The sequence below is a fragment of the Dasypus novemcinctus genome, chromosome 18 (genome assembly GCF_030445035.2).
Source record: "Dasypus novemcinctus isolate mDasNov1 chromosome 18, mDasNov1.1.hap2, whole genome shotgun sequence".
Taxonomy (NCBI): domain Eukaryota; kingdom Metazoa; phylum Chordata; class Mammalia; order Cingulata; family Dasypodidae; genus Dasypus; species Dasypus novemcinctus.
The window spans coordinates 890,552-914,174 of record NC_080690.1 but is presented as its reverse complement, the minus strand read 5'-3'; the positions used below and the strand labels follow the sequence as shown (position 1 = coordinate 914,174).

General features: G+C 46.5%; 1 protein-coding gene across 5 annotated transcripts in view; it reads right to left on the bottom strand.

Annotated features, from left to right (window-relative positions):
* The window catches only part of ANKRD11 (ankyrin repeat domain containing 11), a 250,617-nt gene that overhangs the window by 150,366 nt on the left and 76,628 nt on the right, over positions 1-23,623 (bottom strand). For all 5 annotated transcript variants that reach the window (XM_071209031.1, XM_058279557.2, XM_058279558.2 and 2 more), the window contains exon 2: positions 20,395-20,479. The gene's annotated coding sequence lies outside the window, so the exon portion shown is untranslated. The remainder of the gene's footprint in view (positions 1-20,394; positions 20,480-23,623) is intronic.

Genomic DNA, 23,623 nt, shown 5'->3' with positions numbered 1-23,623 from the left:
CACACAATAACCTAAGAAATATCAAATTCCCATCCTGAAGACCTCTACCACATTCTCTAATGGGACAGCAAGAACCCCTGAGTACAGGGCAGTGACTAATGAGGAAGGATGGACCACTGATGGGCCCTTGATTGTGATGACTGTACTTATGAACCATTACTTTTGAAATTGAAACATAGCACATTATTATAGAGTGCTTAAGAGTTACCTCCTGGGAAGCAGACTTGGCCCAATGGAGAGGGCGTCTGCCTACCACATGGAAGGTCTGCAGTTTAAACCCCAGATCTCCTTGACCCATGTGGAGCTGGCCCATGCGCAGTGCTGATGTGCACAAGGAGTGCCGTGCCACGCAGGGGTGTCCCCCGTGAAGGGGAGCCCCATGCGCAAGGAGTGTGCCCCATAAGGAGAGCTGCCCAGCACAAAAGAAAGTGCAGCTGCCCAAGAATGGTGCCACACACATGGAGAGCTGACACAACAAGAAGATGATGCAACAAAAAAAGAAACACACGTTCCCGGTGGATAGAAGGATAGAAGCGGTCACAGAAAAACACACAGCGAATGAACACAGAGAGCAGACAACTGTGGGGAGGGAGGAGGTGGAAGGGGAGAGAAATAAATTTTAAAAATTAGTCTTTAAAAAAAAAAAAGTTACCTCCTGAGAGCTTCCTTGTTGCTCAAATGTGGCCTCTCTCTCTCTAAGCTAAATTCAGCATATAAATGTATTACTTTCCCCCTAGCATGGGACATGACTCCCAGGGATGAGCCTCCCTGGAACCGAGGGATTACTACCAAGAACCAACTCTCGGTGCAACAGGAAAAAGACCTTGACCAAAAGGTGGAAAAGGTAAAGACAAATGAGATTATATAGCTAAGAGACTTAAAAGTGAGTCAGGAGGTCATTCCAGAGGTTACGCTTATGCATGTCTCAGCAAGAACTCATTGACTGCCACAGTAAATAGTGCCTCAAAGAGCAGGATTGCTGAGGGTTCTGGAGACATCCAGACACTATACGCAGGGCACACAGCTCAGGATTTTGGTGCCCTGCCAGTGGGCCTACTTTGGAATTTACACTCCCCAGTGTGATAGTCAGACTCAGTTGTGTTTTCCCCACACAAAGCTCTGCTGCCCCTCTATGTGAACCTATAGTTAGTACTAGAGCTGACTGTATGTTCAAGAGACATAAATCTTTGGTCTGCCCAAGTGCCAGTTGGGCCCTGATTCTCAAGAGAGGTGCAACAACCACTTTCTAGTCCATTTGACTCACCCAAGACAACTAACAGGGAGATGATGACTGACAATGACCATCTTAAGGAACAGAGAGCATCTGCAACTGTTAAACAAGAAAGTCCCATCCATCTGCCCCATGGGATCTAAGTCACCTCTCTAATTACAGGTGGAGTGGGCATCACCATCACAGAATCCTCAGGCCTGGGGAATGGACGATGGACTAGAGTAGACTTAGAGTTGTTCTACTATAGACCTGTTGTGATCCTAGCAATGGAAGAACTTTCATCATGGATGTGGAAGCAGTGACCACTGGAGGTTCTGAGGGGAAGGAGAAGGGAAAACAGAGGTAATTTGGGGGCATTTTGGAGGCATGGGAATTATCCTGAATGACACTGCAATGACAGATACAGGTCACTACAGATCTTGAAATAACTTGCAAAAATGTGCAGGAGAGTGTAAACTACAATGTAAACTATAATCATAGCTTAGTGGAAATACTCCAAGATGTGTTCATCAGCTGTGGCACATGTACCACACTAAAGAAGGATGTTGTTGATGTGGGAAAGGTGGGAGGGCTAGGGAGCAGAGCATATGGGAATCCCCTATATTTTTTGTGTAACATTTATGTAATCTAAGTTTCTTTTAAAAATAAAAAAGTGTATCTAAAAAAAAAAGAATTATACCAGGTAAAATCCACAACAAAATTATGAGAGCTAGGGAAGCAGACTTGGCCCAATGGATAGGGCGTCCCACCTACCACATGGGAGGTCTGTGGTTCAAACCCCAGACCTCCTTGATCCTTGTGGAGCTGGCCCATACGCAGTGCTGATGCACACAAGGAGTGCCATGCCACTCAGGGGTGTCCCCCGGAGAGGGGAGCCCCATGCGCAAGGAGTGCGCCCTATAAGGAGTGCTGCCCAGAGCGAAAGTGCAGCCTGCCCAGGAATGGCACCGCACACAAGGAGAGCTGACACAGCAAGATGATGCAACAAAAAGAAACACAGATTCCTGGTGCGGCTAATAAGGATAGAAGTGGTCACAGAAGAACACACAACACACAGCGAATGGACACAGAAAGCAGACAACTGGGGAGGCGGGGGAGAGAAATAAATTAAAAAGATAAATCTTAAAAAAAAAACAAAAACATGAGAGCTAAAAAGCTAATTCAGCAAAGTGGGAGAGTATATACAAACAATGGAATATTATTAGCCATAAAAAGGAATAAAGTTCTGATCCATGCAACAACATGGATAAACTTTGAAAACATAATGTGAGTGAAATAAGCCAGACACAAAAAGATTGTGAATGATCCCACTGATTTGGAATACCAGAATAAGGAAATTCATAAAGTCTGAGATGAGAATACAGGTTATGAGGGGCTAGAGTGGGGATAGGGAAGGAGGGTTAATGTTTGAGCAGTAGAGAGTTTCTGTTTGGGAAGATAGAAAAGTTCTGGTAGTGGATGGTGGTGACAGTAGCACAACGTTGTTAATGCAATTAACAGCACAGGATGATATATTTGAATGAGGGCTAAAGGGAAAATTTTAGGTAGTTAATATAAGAATTTTAAAAAAATTTTTAAGCCATGGGAGTGCATAACACAGTAGACCCTAAGGTAAATCACGAATAATAGTTAAGAGTAGAATTACAATATTGCTTCATCAACTGTATCAAAGGTACCATGCTAATGCAAAAAGTAGGGATAACCGGGGTAGGGGCAGGATATAGGAGCTCTACATTTTCTGCATGACTACAACTTGCCTAATAAATACTTGTTTAGAGCTACCAAAACACTTTATCAATTACCGATATCTACACTGAGGCCAAATTATCTTTTCAAACTTCAAACAACATAACATATTACCACAGACTTACTACAGAAGCAGGTGTGAGAATCAGGCTATCTTCTATGAAATCAGACCTTGAGGAATTTATGAAATTGTACAACAATGGAACCCTAATCAATAGCCTTTTGTTTTAGAAAATAGTTATTTTTAATAAAAGAATGTTACTTATAGTAACATGCAATGGATTGTTATTCCTATTGGTTAACTGGCATTAGTAAGTCATGTTGTAAATTTTTCAGGTTTAATTTCTAACTTGATAAATATCAACAGATATACCTGTAAAATCAAAGTTCTCGACATATATGAAAAACCCAAAGCAAACATCATACTCAATGGTAAAAGACTGAAAGCTTTCCCGATGAGATCAGGGACAAGACAAGGACGTCCATTATCACCACTGTTGTTCAATATAGTGCTAGAAGTTCTAGCCAGAGCAATTAGGCAAGAAAAGAAATAAAAGGCATCCAAATCAGAAAGGAAGAAGTAAAACTTTCACTATTCGCAGATGATATGCTCCTATATCTAGAAAGGTCCAAAAAATCTACAACAAAGCTGCTAGAGCAAATAAATGATTTCAGTAAGTGTCAGGATACAAGATAAGCACGCAAAAATCAGTGGTGTTTCTATGCAATTGTAATGCATATTCTGAGGAAGAAGTCAGGAAACAAATTCCATTTACAATAGCAACTAAAAGAATCAAATATTTAGGAATAAACTTAACCAAGAATGTAAAGCACTTATATTCAGAAATAAACTATAAGGCACTGCTAAAAGAAATTTTAAAAAGACCTAAATAATTGGAAGAGCATTCTGTGCTCATGGACTGGAAGACTAAATATCGTTAAGATGTTAATTCTACCCAAAGTGATACACAGATTCAGTGTGATCCCAATAAAAATTCCACCAGCATTTCTTAAACGAATGGAAAATAGAATTATCAATTTTATCTGGAAGGGTAAGAGGCCCTGAACAGCCAGAAACATCAGAAAAGTGAAGTTAGAGGACTCTCACTTCCAGACTTAAAATCCTATTACCTAGCTGCAGTGGTAAAACAGCATGGTATTGGCATTAGACAGACACATAGACCAATGGAACTGAAATGATGGTTCAGAAACATCCTCACATCCATGGCCAAGTAATTTTTGACAAGCCTGTCAAACCCACCCAGCTGGGACACAACAGTCTATTCCACAAATGGTGCTGGGAGAACTGGATATCCATAGCCAAAAGAAAGAAAGAAGACCCCTATTATCTCATACCTTATGAAAAAATTAACTCAAAATGGATCAAAGACCTAAATATACAAGCAAGTATCATAAACTCCTAGAAGAAAATATAGGGAAATATCTTTAAGACCTGGTAGTAGGTGGCAGATTCTTAAACCTTACACCTAAGGCATGAGCAACAAAAGGCAACATGGAAAAATGGGACCTCCTCAAACTTAAACACTTCAGTAATTCAAAGGACTTAATCAAAAAGGTGAAAACACAGCCTACTCAACGGAAGAAAATTATTTGGAAACCACATATCCAATAAGCATTGGATTTCCATTCTATATAAAGAGATCATAAAACTCAACAACAAAAGAGCAAGCAGTTCAATTAAAAAACAGGCAAACGATTTAAATAGACATTTCTCTAAAGAGAAAATATTAATGGCCAAAAAGGACGTGAAAAAATGTTCCATATCACTAGCTATTAAGGAAATGTAAAACAAAATAACAATGAAAAAAGCCAAAATAGATACAACCTTAGGTACTGGTTCTCCTGGTTCTCCTGAAGATCCATGGAGATCCACAAGGTACATAATCTTGGCAGATGGATTTGGAGTTCTGTGCCATGTCAGAGGGTCCTACTTTGGAATTGGTGCTCCTGAGTGTGACGGAGTTGGACTCAGATGTGACTTTTCGACACATGCCTCTTCTGTCATGTTTACTGAACCTGTGGTTGGTGCTAGGGATGGTCTTACTCAGGAGACTTGAATCTCTGGACTGTCCATGTGCCAGCTGGACCCTGAGCCTCAGCAGAGTGGCGATTCCTACTCTCTGGTTCATTGGTGTTACCCAGGTCAGCTAACAGGGAGGTGAAGATGGTCAAGCACCACACCAAGAAATCAAGAGTGCCGACAACTATAAACAGAGGAATTGCATCCATCATCCATGTGGAATCTGAGCCCCCTCTTGATCTAGAGGTAGAGGGGACAACACCATCCCAGGGTCCACAGAATGGAGGAATAAAATATGGACTAGAGTGGACTGATATTCTACTATAAAACTATTGTGACAATAGAAGAAATTTTAGCATCGAGGTGGAGAAAGTAGCCACAGTAGTTGCTGAGGGCAGGGAGAGGGAAGAAGAGATGTGATGTGGGGGCATTTTTGGGATTTTGAGTTGCCTTAATGGTACTGCAGGATCAGATGCTGGACTATATATCCTGCCATAACCCACTGAATGGACTGGGGGAGAGTGCGAACTACAGGGTAAACTATTATCTGTGTAGTGCAGCAGTGCCCCAAAATGTGTTCACCGAGTGCAATGAGTGTGCCACAATGATGAGGGAGGTTGTTGGTGTGGAGGGAGTAGAGTGGCAGGGTGGGGGATATACAGGAACCTCTTATATGTTTTAGTGTAAGTTTTTTTGTGATGTATATACCTTTAAAAAAATACAATTTACAAAAATGATGTAATGGGGAGTGGGGAATGGATTATATGGGAACCTCTTATGTTTTTTGTTTTTTGTGTTTTTAATGTAACATTCCTTGTGTTCTATTAATTAAAAAATAAAATTTTATTAAATGTCAAAACTAGAATGTTTATTCGACTTGTTTGATGGAAAGACATTTTTACTTTTCAATAAAATAAACACAAGTTTATTTTTCATCAAAAAATAATAATAATGAGATATCATCCAACACCGCTCAGAATGACCAATATTTAAAAAACAGCCAACATTAAGTGCTGGAGAGGATGTGAAGAAATAGGAACACTCCTTCACTGTTGGTGGGATTGGAAATGGTACCGCCCTGTGGCGGTTCCTCAGGAAGCGAAATATAGAACTGCCATATGATCCAGCAATTCCTCTACTAGGATATATTCAGGAAGAACTAAAAACTATGACACAAAGAGACATCTGTACATCAATGTTCATAGCAGAGTTATTCACAATTGCCAAAAGATGGAAACAACCCAAGTGTCCATCCACCAATGAATGGATAAACAAAATGTGTTATATACATATGATGGAATACTATGTTGCAGTTAAGAAGAAATGAAATTGGGGCACATATGATAACACGGATAAATCTTAAAAACATTATACTAAGTGAAGTAAGCCAGGCACAAAAGGACAAATATTGCATGGTCTCATTAATATGAACTAAATACAAAGAATAAACACATGGATTTAAAACCTAAAGTATAGTTTATTAAGAGATAAGAGGAGGGTTGAGAATAACTCCTGATGCTTAATGCATGTAGTAAGTTTTAATTAACTTGACTGTAAAAGTATGGAAATAGATAGAGCTGATGTTAACATATTACAGTGAGAAGCAGTTGGTTTATAAATGGGATTGTGGCTGAAAAGGTTAGTATGCGGAAGTAAAAGTCAATTGAAAGAAGATAAAGAATAATCCAGGGACTGAATAACACAGTGAACCCAGCGGTGAATGAGAATTGTGGTTGAGGGTAAAATGCAAGAGAGTCCTTCTGTGAGCTACAGCAGATGTACATCACTATTGCATGGTGGTGGGAATGTGGAGAAGTCTATAGGTGTGACCTACAGACTGTGGTTAACGGTAATGCTATCATATTCTTACATGCCAAAGATGTACTGTGTTGATAATAGAGGTAAATGGAAAAGGTGTGCCAAACGTATGCTATGGACCATGGTTTGTGGTAAAAGTTTGACATTATGTTATAATCTGTAACAAATTCAACAGCACAGTGTGGTGTGTTGGTGAAGGGGTGTGGTACAGGAATTCTACACATGTGCATGACTGTTTTGTAAGTTCACAACCTCTGTAATAAAAATAAATACATTTTTAAAAATAGGGTGGGTTTGGGGAAAACTACACCTAATGTAAGATAGGGACGACAGTTATATCAATATTTTGATGACACTCTTGCATAGTTTGCAAGAAATGTTTCACAACAACATAAGGTGTTGGTGGAGGGGTTATGTAAGAGTCCCCTGTATGATGTTATGCTTGTTTATTTTCTAAGTTCACAATCTTTACTATACACTTATTGTTTATGCATGTTCATGCATGAATGATATACTTCAATAAAACACCCATTGAAAGAAAATATCAAAGTTCTCTGGGCTCCTCCAAGGCACCATGAAGAGGTCCTGAGACCAGGAGCATAAGGAGCCTGGCCACGGAAGGACAGGTATGGGGAAGGTGCTGGCCCAAGGCCCCCATGGTCCTCCCCAGCCCCCACAGAGACCTCCGTCAGAACAAGACACTGCAGCCTGCTGTAAAAGGTCTGGGGTTCTGCTGTAACTGATAGCAACTGGATGAGGAGAGAGAGAAGAGGTACATATGTGAAAGTCAAGCATTTTTGTCAGACTTTACCTGGCTCCCAACTGTCCCCTCGGGGTGACACTAGACACTAGGAGCATGGAGGCACCTGGAGGAATGGGGAGACAGGTCAAGCAACTGCACTGGACCCTCCTCTGTTGAGAAGGGGTGGCCTCTGTGGACATGTCAGACCACCGGAGCCTGAGGCTGGGGTGAAGGCAGCAGAGTGCGCCCTGTATAGCCCCGGATGCAGGCCGCAGCAGCCACCGGGCACCTGCGGGACAGGACAAGGCTGGTCCTCTCCTTTCCACACCGTAAGACCCATGGTGCCACACTCTGCAGCGCCTTCGTGGGGACCTTGCCCCGGGCTTCTCTGATTTTACAGATAAGGCAAGGAGGCCTGGGAGGGCCCAGAGTCCAGGGGGAGCCCCGATGCCCGTCTCTCAAAGGCAGTCAAGGACGCAGCCTTCACACAACCCCAGCCACGTGGCTTGCACAGCAGGCGTCGCTGCTGCCTTGTGCGCAGCACCACCTGATCAAAGTCACTGGAAAGAGCCACAAGACACCCTTGTGTGTGTGGTTTTTTGTTTTTTGTTTTCAAAGATTTATTTTTTATTTATTTCTCTCCCCTTCCCCCCATCCCCCAGTTGTCTGCTCTCTGTGTCCATTCGCTGTGCGCTCTTCTGTGACCACTTCTATCCTTATCAGCAGCACAGGAATCTGTGTTTTTTGTTGCGTCATCTTGCTGTGTCAGCTCTCTGTGTGGGTGGCACCACTCCTGGGCAGGCTGCACTTTCTTTCGCGCTGGGCGGCTCTCCTTACGGGGTGCGCTCCTTGCGCGTGGGGCTCCCCTACACGGGGGACACCCCTGCATGGCAGGGCATTCCTTGTGCGCATCAGGACTGCACATGGGCCAACTCCACACGGGTCAAGGAGGCCCGGGGTTTGAACCGCGGACCTCCCATGTGGTAGACGGACGCCCTATCCATTGGGCCAAGTTCGCTTCCCCCTTGGGTGTTTAAATGGTGTTTGGGAATCTGGAGACATTCTGAGAGGGGTCAGAGGCCATTGTGGAAAAGCCCCCTGTTCAAGGCAGCTCACAGACAGGTCAGAGCTGAATGCAGAATTGGCAGCTTGCTCTGTTTTTTACTTCTCTGTCCAAGAATACAATGAAAGTGACCTTCCAGCCAGGAAAGATAAGACGTGGTGAGACTGGACTTGGGCTCGGCTGCTGCTAAGACTAGGCAGGGCAGTGGTAGCTCTCATGTGCCACTCCCAGGGCAGAGTCCAGTCAGGCAGGCCCAGGACAGCTTGCAAGGCGCCCGAAAGCTGGCAGCTGCCCCTGGAGACAGCCTCACAGGGCCCCCTCGCTTTGGGTGTCACCCGGTACGCTGCCCTCTGACCTTCAGACCTGCCTTTTTCCACCTGGCCATGCCCATCGAGGAACCAGCAGCTGCGCCTTCCGCGCTGGCCCTGCGCACCGACCAAGCACCCTGCTGCCTAGCACGGCATCTGCCCTGCCAGGACAGGACAGGGGCAAGGGCAGGGACAGGGGCAGGGGCAGGGACAGGGGTAGGGGCAGGGGCAGGGACAGGGGCAGGGTAGGGGCAGGGGCAGGGACAGGGGCAGGGTAGGGGCAGGGCAGGGGCAGGGGCAGGGACAGGGACAGGGACAGGGGCAGGCAGGAGACAAACACCTAAGGGCGGGTCCCTTCTCCAGGACCGTAACTAAGGTATCACTTTGATTATAAATTTGTCGCAAAACCATGTAAACACAAAAAATCATGTTTTAAAGATTCATGTCTGGGAAAATTAATGCTGTTTTAAAATACGGAACAGGTAACTATATATACCATATGATCCCTATTTTGTAAAAAGTATATAACATATCCAAAGCTTTTCGTTGATGTGTTTCTATTTCAATAGTGGGAATACCCGATATTTATTTTATTCCTTTTCCTTAACATTAAGCTTTCCTCGATGTGTTATGAATTATTTCAATAATGAGAAAATCCTCATTTTTCTCTAAGACAAAATTGGCCTCTTAGAATAAAGCTAAAACGTCCACGATTCACTGCACAAAAGAACACCTTTTCAACAAAAGAAGGCCATGGCGTGGGCAATTACGTGTGGAGATTTCACTCCACTGAGCCTGCTCTTGAAGAAACAACAGGCGTCACCCTAGGGGTCCTGGCACCTGGGGCTGAGCACGACCGGACAGCCTGGGCAGGTGTTTCGGGGAGTCCTGCTGCGAGCCGCGGTGGTGGCCAGAGGAAGCCCGCCTTCCTGCTGTTTCCATGTCCTATTTCTGCCCCAGGTTCTAGAGACTCCATCCTCCCCTCCTACCACCCCACCTCCACAAACCAAATGTTATTTCTGTTTTGTTTTACTACAGTTTAGCAGTCTCTGAGAAAGGCGGGCCGGGACACCCCAGATCCTCTTCCTGAAGTGAGAAGGAAGCGCTGGAGCTGGGGAGCGGCAGACCCCCGAGCCTTCCAGGGGCCTTCCCTGCAGCCCACTCCTCTCCAACACAGCCATGGAAGCTGACCTGGGAGAGCTCCTGAGAGCAAACACTTCAAGAAGTGCCTCGTGTCCAGGCAGGCCCCCAACCCCCTGGGGTGCTCCGTGCCCTCTTACACCAGCCGCACGGGTCCTCATTCCTGCCGTTCCCTTTGCACTCGTCTCGGCATGACACTGAAGGCACTCCAAGGAAGCCTGCCCCCCGCAGCCAGCCCAGCACAGGGCAGCGGGTCCCTGGGGGTAGCCCAGGAAACCTGTGAAAGAGAATTTAACACGCATGCAACCAGGACAGAGCACTGGCGGTAGCCTAAAAGGAAAGCACTGGCCCAGCACATCTTTTTACCCGAGGGCACAGACAGCAGCAACACGAGGCCAAAGAACTGCAGGAGATCCCAAAAACAGAGGTGCGTGACTAAATTACCAAACCATGAAGACCTGTAAAGCAACCCACATGAGCCACTTGGCACGCATCAACAAGGGCGAAACACCTGTCCAGGGACAAGTTTGCTGAAGGAAAAAAAGCCCCCTTAAGCCTAAAAGCCACACATGACGGACCACCAGCCCTGCCCAGGCCGGAGGCTGCCGGCCGCCTCCCTCCCTCCAGGCAAGGGCTCCGGAGCACTCACCACACGTGGGCCTCTCTTCCCTGCCAAAACCCTAAACCATGACTAAATGCCTCTGAGAATAACAGTGTCCATGTAACTCAAGAAAATGGAAGCACAGGAAAAAAGCCAACTTTTGGGAAGTAAATGGCAAGGAAAAAGCACCTTTACTGAAAACACCAGACAATGCAGAAACCTACATAGCATGTCCCGTTAAATTTCTTGTGCCACTACAGGGTCTCTAGTGTCCTTCAGAAAATGAGGCATCAGGTTACAGGGTCTGGGGCAAAGAAGAAAGAGTCCTCCAAAGCACCACCAACTGACCCGGCCACCACCCAGAGGCAGGTGCAGCCCCTTGTGGCCCGGGCCTGGCTACCTGCCCAGTTTCTATTCTGATCCCAAGAGCACCAACCTGCTGGTGCTCCGAGGCGGCCCAGGGGTTGGTTTTGTGAGCACGCTTACCGCGAGGGCAGGTTGAGAGGGACAGAGGGCCATGCCGGGCCTGTGGCCTGTCCACGGCTGGGGGCCGGCCTTCAGCAGCAGCACGGTCAGCACAGACATGGCAGGCGCAGCCCGACCCACGGCAGACCCCAAAGGAGGCGCCTGGTGGTTCCCTCTCTCTGCCCATGGCCAACGTGCCATCAAATGCTTTCCTGGTCCACCCATGCCAAGTTAACCCGGCTGATGACCCGGAAGGACTGCGGAGAAGCAAAGGGGCAGGCAGACGTCGTAGTCCGTTCTCTCTGGTCACTTCACATGAGTTTCAGAGCAGCTTTTCCCACACAGTTTCCACTAACTTACAGCAGGCACCCTACTGTGACTGCTTACAGGCACCTGCCTTCTCCGCCTCCTCAGAACCTGACCATGCCACAGGCACCTGCCAGGAGCCCCCAGGGCCAGCCTCCCTCCTAGCCCTGCTTCTCCAGCTCATGTCAACAGATTGGATGTGCACCATTATTTTTAAAATAAATAACAAGAGATTTAGTCCTATGAGCAAGAACTCCTGCAAGAGGGTAACTTGTGAGCTGACATCCATGCATAACGGCCACCAAGGAAGAGGGCTTCTGTCAACAAGTGCCCCCCAAGAGCCCAGAAACATCCTCGGGTGTGTGCCTGGGAAAGCGCCCCTTTGCATCACTGTGGAGCCAGCCAGGAGCTCGCCAGGCACCATTCCCAAGGCCAGGCAAGCTTTGGGCCATGGCAGCAGGGGAGGATATACAGGAGCTCACCACACCCAAGGACAGGCCCACAGAGGCCCTGCCGTACGCCAGTGGGAGCAGGCAAGGGTAAAGTGAGGAAGCCTAGGCCCTGCTAAGCTCCCACACAGAAGTCCCTGGGGTCCAGATCAGACGGTCCTAGTGGACACCAAGTCCCACGCTCTGAGAATGTGCAGAATTGGGCAATCTCTCTTCCAACCAGAATCCTTTCTCATTTCCTTTCTCTTCCCTCATTTCCCATTTCTGAGACAAACTGAGTAATAAGCCAAGGCACAAGCCCTGTACCCACAGAATGCACCACCTGAGCAGAAGAGCAGAGAGCTGGGATAAAACCAGGTCACCCGGAGGGAACGTGGACACGTCGGTGATACATGAATGTGTGCGAGCGGCCGTCTGCTCCCAAGCAGAGGCTTAGAGACTGGGTTACTGTGCTAGCAAGGGCTGGGCTGCTCCCAGGCCAAAGCAAACACTTGACTGCCTGAGGCAGCTGCTGCCAAAACCACCCAGCCGAGCGCTGGGAGACCTGGGGGCATGGTAGGTCAGCCTGCCCACTGCTCAGGACCACCAGGCAAGGCCGCCCCTCCCCTCCCTGAGTGGTACCCATCCCTGGCCACACGTGACCACTCTTGGGCTCTGCCTCCTTTTCTCTGCCCCAGCACTCCGCTCGATCTTGAACAACCCTCATGCAGAAGAACGCTGGGCTGGAGGGGATCCTCAAAGGCCACAAAGATGATGCAGACGGACCTGGGGGGGCCCAACACTGTATGCTTGCATTCAAAGGCGTTCACATTTCAAATCCCCCCTCACCACCACTCCCACCCCTTTTATTAAAATAAGCATATCCCAAATCCCTTCTCCCAATGGACAACAAATAATTAAGAAACCCATTCTGGAGTAGTGTAGACAAGTCCAGCACTCTCGCCCCAACCCAGCTTCCTCCTTCCACCCTCCACCTTCCTCCTGATGTTTTGTGGCGTTGTACAGGGGCCTTGGTCGGTCTGATACAGGAACTCAGTCACATCCTGTAAAGCACAAGTAGGAAGACAGGCAGTTCAGCCAGTTTAATTAAACGTACAGTGCCCCTACTCTATGCCAGATACAGGAAGACTTTCTGCACCCTCAAATTCAAAAGCATGCCAGCTTTAAGATCTGATGGTATTAAAAATGACATAAACACTGGTTCCGTGAGAACCACTGCAGCTAACAACGGAAAGAAAATAAATGCAATATGACAGTCAACAAACGAAGTCTCACAGACGTTCTGTCACAGAACCTTCTCTGTCCAAAACAGGCCTTTCAATGTGCCGTCCTCTGCACCTGCATACGGATAACAAGACCCCAAAACTGCACGGCACCAGAAGCCCCATTCTAGCTGGAAACACTAAGAGCAAGAGCTGGCCACTACAGCTAGAACGCACACCCATCACCACAGCGCCAGATCCTCCCCTCTGGGTCTTCAATTTTCTGGGCAATTCAAATTTTCTTGAAATAAGGGCTCATAATCTCTACTAATCGACAACAGTAGTGGGGTGAGGGAAGGAGAGCTTATGGGGGGGGGGGGAGATTGTTTTGAACACAATTGCCAAATTATTCTATCAACAAAAAAGCATGCATTTAATGAAATCTAATTTAAATGACACCTAATAGCCTATAAATTGTATGTAATTTGAGGAAGGCTGCCCACAGACTATTTCTCAGAACTGTACAATTGCAGTAAGAACAGATGATATTCAAAAATTTACTGAATTCTATTTGCCTCCTAAGTGCAACATCTCTGATAATGAAGAAAAGCTGTATGCTTTCTTATCTATTTTAAAACCTTAACTAAACTCTTTACATTGGAAAGGGGAACTGAATGAGCATGAAGACCTGCAGCTTTCTCACAAACTTGCCCTCAAGCCCCATCCCACTGCTCGGTCAGCGACCCTGGGCAGCCCAGCGGCAGGAGGGAAGGCCCCAGCCGCCCGCCAGCCCTCGAGGGCAGCTGGCAGCTGAGCCTCACCAGGTGGGGAGGATAAGGCCGAGCAGCAGCAGCCACAGCCCAGGGCAAGGGGGGCAGCGGGACGTGCGGCCTGCTCTCAGTGCCAGATGCACGCCATGGAGCCGGCGCGGACAAGACCTGAGCCGCCGGCAACCCGCAGCCAGCCGGTGGGCAGCAGAGGGTTCCCAGCCCCTTCCTCCTGCCGCCTGCTGCCTGCCCCAGAAGCCCGGGCCCGGCACAAGGGGCGCACACCTCTCTACAGGCCACTCTCAGCACGGCATGCGTGCCACTGACACGAACTCCACAGTGGACTCCTCTACGGGACTTGTATAGGAAAGAGTTGAATTTAATTTTCACAAAGGGGAAGTCAGAGTGGGCTCTGCCATAGGAGGCAGGAGGACAAGGGGTTCTAGAGCCTTTGGCGCCAAGAATTTGAAAAGTGGCCAAAGCGAGGGGCGGCCAATGGTGAGAAGTAGGGGTGGGGCCAATAGTGAAAGCAGCGCCAAATTTGAAAAGCCGCCAAGAGTGAAAGTGGCACCGAACCCACCCAGCCCGCCAGAGAGCGTGGGGGTGGGGACTGAAAGCCACAACCGCGTAAGTTGGTTGACCTCTCAAACAGGCTGCAGCCCCTGAGGTTCCCAATCAGTGGGGAGCAGGGGAGGGGCCTGCATGTTAGGTTTAGGGTATAAATGTCAGTGTTTCTTGCTATTTGGCACACCAGCAATTTTATCCAGTTCGTGCACCCATATCTGCAAGATCGTTAATAAAATTCTTTTATCTTCCACAATCAGGTGAGCTTTTGTTCTCTTACAGGTGCAGTTTTCTTTCTAACACTTCCACATCTCATCCCAGGAAAATCAGCAAGTTAGAATGGGACCACTCTTCTATGTGAACAGACATGCTCAGTTAAAAGTAGAAAACATTAAATTCGAGACTCCTCAAATAAACAACACTGCCTATATTACAAGATGATACTTTCAGAAACTAACTGACCTTTCTAAAGTGAGCCTAAGTGCTTAGGTAGCTCTGGGAAGCAACTCTATTGAGCAACCTGCCACACCTCTGCTCACAGAGGAAACCTGATTAAACAGACGCTTCCAACGCCACTGCAGGCTCCACCCTTCTGCTCACCACCGGGATGCTCAACGACACTGCACCAGAGTCAGCGCCAACAGCTCTGCATTAGGTAAATACACGCTCCAACCCTGCTTTACAGCTTGAGTTTTCATGGAGTTTTACGTCCTTCAACATGAGTGCCACCATCCCTTTTCACAGAGACTTGTTCCCAAGAATTTAGGCCATGTGCCCATGGCCACAGACCAGCCACAGATGCGGCTGGACTGCAATTGGACAGGTGCGCGCTCAGCACAGGGCTGGCTCAAATCATCCCAACAGGGTACAGGAGCACAGAGCGGATGGATACTAAGTGGGTGTTATCCCCCAACCTTCAGAAAAAGTGATCTGAAATCTGACTGCTCATAGTCAGTCCTAAGTAGTCAAAATGAAAATGACAGAAAATTGAGTAACAATGAAAAATTATTACAGAGCCTGCAAAATCATATTCTAAAACTTCTGCACTTAAATGACGCCCGAAAGGCCACAGGAGACCTTGGCAGGCCCCTCAAAAGGGAAGTAAACTTGACCCCGCACCCACACCTCAAGTTTGAGCCGCGGCGGCCCCCGGTCATATGGCACCCTCCACCCACGGTGCTCCTCAAGGGCACGTAGCACCCCCAGTCACATGGCACCCTGCTCCCGTGCCTCTACTCGAGGGCACGTGGCACCCCCCGGTCACGTGGCACCCCATGCCAGCAGTGCTGCTCGAGGGCACAGGGCACCCCATGCCTGTGGCTCAAGGGCACATGGACCCCCAGGTCACATGGCACCCTGCACCGGCACTACGTGAGGGCACGTGGCACCACCCGTGCAGCTCTCCAGTCCCTCCATCAGCATCCCAGAGCCACCGACTGGGGAGCAACCCTCACTGCCCACATCCCCATCAGGCGAGCAGCACCTGTAGAGGACGTGGTCTTTTCTTTTTAAACGTTTCATGTTCACTAACACGTCCCCCCCCCCCCCCTGCTAGCCTCACTCCTCCGGTAACCTGCGGTCTGCTCTCTATCTCTGCAAATGTCCTACATGGGCCATGCGGTGGCCTTCTGCCCCTGCCCTGTTTCCCTGAGCATGTCTGTAAGGCTCTTCCATGTTGCAGGTTGTCTCGTCACTTCATTCTCAGGCCAGATAATCCCCTGTGTGTAAACCACATCTGTTCATCCACTCATTAGTTGGGGTTTTTCAGCTTCTGACTATTGTGAATAATGGTGTTATAAACACTGGTATACAAATATGTTATCTCCTAAGAGTTTATAGTTTTAGTTCTTAGACTGAGGTTCCTAGTCCAGTGAGTTGCTTTTTGCGTATGGTGTGAGATAGGGTCTCACTCCATTCTTCTGCATGTGGACGTCCAGTTTCCCCGGCGCTGCATGTACTTGGAACCCTTGTCAAGAAGTTAACTGGCTAAAGCTGTGTGGGGCTGTACTGGGTTCTCTGTTCGGTATCACCTGTTTATGACTTCTGCACCAAGAGTGCACTGTTTTGGTTACTACTACTATTACTATAGAACAATTTGAAAAGTAAGAGTCCTTCAACCCTGTTTTTGGTTTTGCTTTTTTTTTTTTTTCAGATTTATTTTAACACCCCGCCCCCGTTGTCTGCTGTGTCCATTCGCTGTGTGTTCTTCTGTGTCCACGTGCATTCTTGTCAGCAGCACCGGGAATCTGTGTCTCCTCTTTTGTTGCATCATCTTGCTGTGTCAGCTCTCCGTGTGTGCGGCACGACTCTTGGGTGGGCTCTGCTTTTTTCACACGGGTGGTTCTCCTTGCAGGGCGCACTCCTGCGCATAGGGCACCCCATGTGGGGGCTCCCTTAAGTGGCACAGCACTCCCTGTGCACGGCCATGGGCCAGCGCACCACACGGGTCAGGAGGCCCTGGGTTTCACACCCTGGACCCTCCAAATGGTAGGTAGACACTCATCAGCCACAACCACTTCCCTCCTGTTCTTTCATTTTTTTTCTTCAAAACTGTTTTGGCTATTCAGAGCCCCTTGCTGTTCCACATGAATTTGAGGATCGTTTTTTTTTGTTTGTTTGTTTTTCATTTCTGCAAAAAGGCTGCTGGAATTTTTTTTTTAACGTACATTAAGCATCCATAGTTCTTCTCAACTAAATATTTAGTTAGTATTAATGAGACCATGCAATATTTGTCCTTTTGTCTGGCTTACTTCGCTTAGTATAATGTCTTCAAGACTCATCCATGTTATCACATATGTCCCAATTTCATTTCTTCTTATTGCAGCATAGTATTCCATCGTAGGTATATAACACATTTTTGTTTATCCATTCACTGGTGGATGGACAATTGGGTTGTTTCCATCTTTTGGCAATTGTGAGCAACGCCACTATGAACACTGGTGTTCTGTTTGTGTCCTAGTTTTTAGTTCTTCTGGATATATTCCTAGTAGAGGAATTGCTGGATCACATGGCAGTTCTATATTTAGCTTCTTGAGGGACCACCAAACTGTCTTCCACAGAGGCTGCACCATTTTACCATCCCACCAACAGTGAAGGAGTGTTCTGATTTCTCCACATCCTCTCCAGCACTTATTGTTGTCTGTTTTTCAATAATGGTCATTCTATGTGGTGTCAGATGATATCTCGTTGTTGTTTTGATTTGCATTTCCCTAATAGCTAGTGATATGGAACATTTTTTCATGTGCTTTTTGGCCAAGGCTGCTGAAATTTTAATAGGGAATGCACTGAATTTGTATGCTGCTTTGGGTAATATTGACATACTAACAATGCTAACTCTTTTGATCCATGAACATGGAATGTCTTGCATTTATTTAGGTCTTTTCATTTCTCTCAACAGTGTTTTGTAGTTTTCAGTTAAGTCTTTTGAATGTTTGGTTAATTTATTCCTAGATATTTTATTCTTAGAGATGTTACTAGAAATCAATTTTTTTTTCTTAATTTCTTCTGCAGATTGTTCACTGCTAGTGTAGGACACAACTGTGCTTGCTGTTGATCTTGTACCTTGCCACTTTGCTGAACTCATTTATTAGCTCTAATAGTTTTCCTGTGGATTCCTTTGGGTTTTCTGTGTATAAGATGTGTCTTCTTTTCCAATTTGGACCTTTTATTTTTTCTTGCCTACTTGTTCTGACTAGAACTTCCAGGGCATCCTTGTCTTATTCTTGATCATAAGGGCAAAGCTTTCAGTCTTTTACCATTGAGTAAGATGTTAGCTCTAGGTTTTTCTTAAGAGGCCTTCATCATTTTGAGAAAGTTGAGAAACACTTTTCTGAGTGTTTTTATCGAACAAGGGAGTTAGACTTTGTCAGATGTCTTTTATGCATCTATTGACAATCTTGTGTTTTCCCCCCTTTATTCTACTTATATGATATATACCACTGGTTGATTATTATATTTTGAAACTTTATTTTTATTCACTCCAAATCCTGGAGATAGTATCAATATTAAATGAATATATTTCACAACAGTGATAACAGCATTCAATACCTTGAATTATTAATGTGGTATAGTCAAGAACAGTATGAATTAGCTTATCTAGTATTCTCACTCCATAAAAGAACCAGGCCAGTGATGCCAATCCAGGGCTACTCCTATAACCAGTGAATATATGCTCTGAATCACTAAATACTGACTAATAATCACAATAACATGGGCATTTTGTTTTTCCTTGTTATAAATTAAGGTCAATATTATAAATTTTCTAAGCCAAGGTCAAGCTCAGACCTGAGGTGTGGGTATGTTTGGTCTAGCTATAGCCGCATCTCTTCTTCCTCTCGAGCCAAACCCTTCAGAACTGCCCAACGGGACGCACGCTCACCACCCTGCTCGGCAATTACAGCCACCTCCATGCACCCCGGGCACCTCCCCTGGCCTGGCCCGGCCCCGCTTCCTGACCACGTGCGACCCAGCCCTCCGCTCCTCTGGCCTCCATGCTGCCGCTCAACACTGCCTGCTTCTCAGTGTTTATCCTTTCCTTCCTGCATAACACAGCTCAATTCCCAACTTCTCCACAAAACTTCCTGCCCCTGCCAGCATCCAAGTGAGACCCTCCCCTTCCGCAACCCCCTTCTTAAAAGTAGGTTCTATCTTACTACTTATTTTACAGTCAGCTGTTTACTTCTGGACCTTGCCACTCTGCCCTTTCCCAAGGAACCCACAGGCCTGCGTTTGGATTAAGTGGGGATTCACGCGCTTCCTGAACAGACGATTCTCTTCACAAGTCAAGGGACCAGACTTGCATTCACATCCTGGAAATCGTCCTTGGGAGCATTTTCACCATGACTCCAAGGAATGCTAAAAAGCCAGCTTTTTCAACTCGGAGGTGCCTACCAAACCCTCCACCATCCATGGCTGGTTCTTTTTAACTGCTATCTTGCAGGTTAAGAGAAGACAATTCTAGGCATAGTAATACAATGAGCTAAGACTTCTTTTCCACAAAGCCTCACCCTCATTTCCAAGACTTCAGTCAAGTGAAAGAAACAGGCCAGGTTCATTTCAAAGTGGCCTGATTCAAGGATGACAGATAAAGAAAACTTACTACAGAAGTGGCAGAAAAGGTTTCTTTCACATTTACTAAGAATAACAACACAAACCGTTTATACACTTTTGAACTGTTTGCCTTAAAACACTAAGACCTAGCCAAGATATGAAAACCTGAAAAGCTCCAATTTTCATTCCAAATATCATAAATTCACATGACAAAGGAAATAAACAAGGTCACAATGACTCTGCCAAGGGGAAGACGTATGCTTGATCAGCCCCAAGGCCAGCATGCCCCTCCTCTCAAAAAGCATTCCATTTCTTCCCAGGAGGAGTCAAGAGTCAAGGCGACCAAGCTGAAGCTCCCTATTCTCGACCCAGTGACCCCACAAACTGGCCTCAAACTGCAGGAGCACAGACCAGTCACCCCACACAACTCAGGACCACTTTCCTGCCCCAGCCCACTGCAGACATGGACAACTTCCCCTCAAAGGGGAAGTCATCATAATTCTCAGCAAATAAAAGCACTCTTTATACAAACAGTTAATCCAATAGTTCTAAAGTACAAAATAAACACAGCCACTGCAGGGTTTTGGTGTTCTCCTGACCATTTGGGGACGGAGAAAATTTTACAATGAACAAAGTTGGGAAGAAGTAAACTCCCTATATGGGCTAGGCGACCAACCTGTTTAGTTTTTCAGCGAAATACATCTGATCGTGGCACCAGTGGTGCTATTTATTCATCCCATACAGCACATTGTGCCATTCTGAAAATACCCTAGACAAAAGTTATAAGCAAAAATGCACAGTTAAAACGCTATCAGTACAAAGAAAAGCAACTTAGAAGTGTATGTATTACTTTCATGCTCCTTTATACAAAGCAGTGAAAATAACACAATTTAACTATTTACCGATTCCATTGCTAGAAGTCGATGTTGACGAGGACTGTACAGTAAATCCAATGGAGGAGTGCCCCAAAGCAGTGAGGTGTATACCCTGAAACAGAAGAGCAAAACAGGTTCAGCAAATATTAATTTCTACTTTCCTTCTCCTTACATTTTTTAGTTGCTCTCCATTTAGAACAAGCCATCTACTTCACCTCCTTCCTCCATTTCACTTCACCCATACACTAAAATTCCTGTTCATTATGACAAGTAGCAAAGTATGTAAGACGTCTGGCTGATATGGGGTGGTAATTAGGGAGAGTGACACGCAGGAAGAGGTGTGCTTCAGAGCATGACCCGAATGGAAACCCCTCTTGTCCACAGCCTCTCTCCTGGACGCAGGTGTCCTGAAGGCCCTGTCCTCCCAGTGCTGGCAGACTGCTGCTCCCCACCAAGACCTGGGCCTCTGACGGGCTCCTGGTCTCCTCCCTGTAGACTGGGGCTGATCACAGCCTTCTCTGCTCGTGGTGTTGGACAGAAATCTCACAACATCAATTATTAGACCTTTATCAAAGTTATGCATTTCACATCCTCTAGTGGCTTCCTGTCACACCCAGAATGAGCTCTAAACTCTGGTTCCCGTCACCCTCCCCACTCCCAGCCTCTGCCCTCTACTAGAGGAGCTCCCCATCTTTCCATCACCCATTTCCCTCTCAGCAGGACGTTCCTGGGCCATCCAATATAGCCCTCCCTGACCCCAACCTGCTCACGGGCTACCCTTTTAGCCAACCTAAGGGGTCCATTAGCAGAGACACAGCATCATCCAGACCCCACACTCTTGCGGTGACTCCAGTTCAGAAGGGATTCAAGCACCCATGGCCATGGCTCTGAAATCCTCCCAACACAACTCAGGAGAGACAGGAAGAGATGGGGAACGCACAAGTGCACATGTGCTGGGACAGGGTGGCGGAAATGTGTTGTCTGCGGTGATGTGAACACAGACAGCGCCCATCAGACGGCCCCCGTAAGGTGAGCAGCCCCTTCCCCCAGCCCTCGCCTTGCAGAACGCAGGTCCTCATCACACTGCTGCCACCCAAGGGCAGGTTTCTTTATTAATTATTAAGCTATAGCTACACATCTCAATATAGCCAAATCTCAAAAAACGCCCAGTGAAAGGCAAGTCTCAGCAGAATATATTCATTGTATTTTTATATTCCCAAAGAACATGAAAAAATATATCTGCTTCACCATGGATACAGTAGTACTTCAATAAAAAGCAAAACATGACAAAACATAAAGTTCAAAATTACTGTTTCCCTTGGTGGACAGAGCAGCACAGGGGCTGTGGAGCTAAGTGCTCCTGTGCACAACTTGACACTGCCACAGCCAGGAGACCCACAGAGGGGTCAAAGTGGCAAGTGCTGCACTCTTCCCAGCAGGCTAGCTGCAAGTGGAGAAGAAAGGCGCAGGAAGAAGAGGCAGCAGCACTGAGGGTCAGGCTCCCAGGGACCTTCCTTTGCACAGCTCCGTGAACAGAGTGATTTCTTTCTGTCATTCACAACTAGGGACTTAACTAAAGGTACAGAGACAACTGTAAACTTCATTCATCAAATGTTCTTATATCAAAATATAGCAATCTCAACACTTTGAAGGTAAAATCAAGAAAAAGAGCAATTGAAACTACATACGATCTAGCTAGATTTCACTCAGAAGCCTCACAAACTTCCTATAAACAAGGTATCAAATAAATCAAGTAAACACTGTAGATGAACAGAAATAACCACATTAACTGTAAGATAATTATCTAAAAATTACTAATTTTGAAATTAAGAAGCAGGTAAGTTTTAAACTATAATAAAGGTACAGAAGAACATCAAGGTGATCTTCATTTTCTATCCAGAGTTTTTAAAGGGAGAAAGTAAACTGCAGTATCATGAAGAAAAAGTCACTGGATAAAATTTCACCATCTCCCTGGAGGGTTTTAAGCTCTTCAAGAATAAAACAAACGAGTATAAATGGGCGGGGAGTGAGAGTCATCCACAGTCACTTTATCGCAGTCCCACCCTAACAAGTACCTCTTGCCCATCCCCAAGCCTATCTCACGCCAGGGGGAACCAGCACACAGACCCCGGCGGGAAGATGAGGACACGGTGCTACTGAGCCGGGGGCACTTTTCTTCAGGCACCCTGGTCTACACTCGAGGATGTGTGTGCTTTTGCAGAGACAGAATAAGCTATTTCTACCCTCATATTCTTGTGCAGGATTTTTCAAAGGTGCCATTAGCCTTAAGGAGCAGTAAATAGCCAATGTGGACACTGGTCTTAATGAAAAACATCACGCACGCCCTTAAGCTGCTCAGCTTCCTGTGAAACAGAAAGGAACAAACGCAGTGATGGCAAGTGCCTGAACGCCTGCCCACCTCAGGCGCACAGCAAACAATCGAGGCGGCCCCGGGCGCCCCTGGCTCCCCGTGGATGGCAGCGGCACTTCTCCCAGCACCTCCAAGGCCCAACGCCCTCCAAGAGGGCGCCACTGCTGTAAGCTACAGCCACTCCCAAACGCGGACGCTGGGCCACACACTGGCCAGGAGCCGTGGCTCACAGAAGACCAAGGGGAAAATCCACGGTGGCTGATTCAATCATTTCTAAAGTATGTATACCCTTTGACACAGTAATTTCATTTCTGAGGAATAGATGTTGAAGAAATAGTCCAAGAAAGAAAAAAACCTTAATGCAGCATACATATGCACATCAAAACCACTACCACTGTGAAAAGCTGCGTTCAAGCAGAACGGCACCAGACTCCACTTTTAGCTAGGTTGACAGGTGCAGTACTTAAAGGTGTGTTGCCAGAACAGGATTAAAAAGATCAAGATACAGTGAAAGCTGGGTGCTGGTGAGAAAAGGATAAAGATTCCATGAATGGGATGTGACAACGCCCGTCGTGTCTGGGGGAAGCAGGGTGTCCAGTAAGCTCATCCTCACCGGAACCAAGGAAAGCCACAGCGACGCGTCCGCAGCAGTGGAACCCAAGTGCCAATGGAGTGTGCAACAAAACACAATCTGTTTGAGAAAAGTCAGGAACTAGCTTTCAATTAGAGGTGATTATCTTTGGATGGTAAAGAAATGCACAAGTTAAAATTTTTCTTTCTACTTCTTCCTATCTCACTAATTTTTTAATGAGTTATGTAACACATTAGAGGTAGAGAAAATAACTTCTTTTAAAAATACCTGGAAACAACATGACAACCAAATTG